At 41.4% G+C, this 1,495-nt stretch overlaps 1 pseudogene; it reads right to left on the bottom strand.

Moving 5' to 3' along the window:
- Nucleotides 1-218: 218 nt before the first annotated feature.
- LOC131743454 (spliceosome-associated protein CWC15 homolog pseudogene) lies at nucleotides 219-895 on the bottom strand (annotated as a pseudogene).
- Nucleotides 896-1,495: the final 600 nt, after the last annotated feature.

Genomic DNA, 1,495 nt, shown 5'->3' with positions numbered 1-1,495 from the left:
AAAATACATGACTGGAAATATTCAGAGATGAAAACTGGGTTAAACCAATTCCCAAGTCCTTATCAAATAAGGTATCAATAAAGGAAAAGATATTTTGGAACTTAAAATTAGGGAAACCTATACACAATTTAGAAGGGAGGAAAGAGAAAAAAAAAACTAACCACAATAAAGTCAGAGTGTTTACATTTTACAGTCTTTAATTAAGCACAAAAACTGTACTATTTAATATATTTCTCCATGAACTTTTTGTGAAATTCAGATTGCAGCGTATCATTCACAAATCTTTTTCTTCTTCTGATCATCCACGCCTTTTGCACAGTCTTTAAAAGCAAAGCCTTCATCCCACCTTCTTTTAACTTTGAAGTTGTCCTGAGGCTGGGATGGACCAGTGAGATTAGAGAGAGCATTTCCATTCAGAATGTTTTTCGTACGAATTCTTTTTTCTTCGCCTTTTTGTTCTTGTTCTTTCCTGGCCTGCTCTTCAGCTCTTTCTTTGTTATTAATCTTTTCCAGTTCTGCAAGAGCTACAGTATCATCATCATCATCATCACTCTCTTTATCAAAGTCTTCATTTTCATCTTATCCATTAGAGGATCAGCTGCATCAAGGTTGGCAGTGGGAATCTGGTCTAATCAAGGCTTCTTTGACTCTGAAGAGGAGGCTGTATGTTCTCGGTTGGACGATCTCTTATTTTTTTCTCTCCCTTCCAACTCTCTCCTGAAGTCATGGTTCCTAACCTCTTCAGGGACATCCTGAGTGGTTTGTCTATATTTTTATCTGTATGAGAGGGTAGGTCTCTACTTGAATATTGCTTTGAGAGTTGGCTCAGATCACCTTCTCCTTTTCCTCTCCTACCCATTGCAGGTTCAAAAGTTGGCCTAGCTGCTGCTGTCATCTTTTATGGGTGGCTGAGGTCCAATGCCCCAGTCTCTGGAGGTTATACAGACACCATTATGACTCTGTAATTTCTTGATAGTATCTTTTGATGTACAAAATTTTTAATTTTGATAAAATCCAATGTATTTTCTTGTCGGTTGCTTGGGCTACACGTGTCATATCTAGGAGATTATTGACTAGTCCAAGGCCATGAGGATTTAACCTAAGTTTTTTTCATACACTTAGGTCTTTGATCTCTTTGGGGTAAATTTGTTTTGAGCAAAAATATGGTGCAAGGTACAGGTCCAACTCCATTCTTTGCATGTGTATATTCAGTTGTCCCAGCACCATTTCGTTGTTTTTTTTTTTTTTTTTTTCCTGCGGTACGCGGGCCTCTCACTGTTGTGGTCTCTCCCGTTGCGAAGCATAGGCTCCGGATGTGCAGGCTCAGTGGCCATGGCTCACGGGCCCAGCCACTCTGCAGCATGTGGGATCTCCCCGGACCAGGGCACGAACCCGTGTCCCCTGCATCAGCAGGTGGACTCTCAACCGCTGCGCCACCAGGGAAGCCCCCCAGCAGCACCATTTCTTGGAGACTGTTTTTTCCCCCCTTGAATGG

The sequence above is a fragment of the Kogia breviceps genome, chromosome 16 (assembly GCF_026419965.1).
Source record: "Kogia breviceps isolate mKogBre1 chromosome 16, mKogBre1 haplotype 1, whole genome shotgun sequence".
NCBI classification, from domain to species: domain Eukaryota; kingdom Metazoa; phylum Chordata; class Mammalia; order Artiodactyla; family Physeteridae; genus Kogia; species Kogia breviceps.
This window is presented reverse-complemented; position numbering and strand designations above follow the sequence as displayed.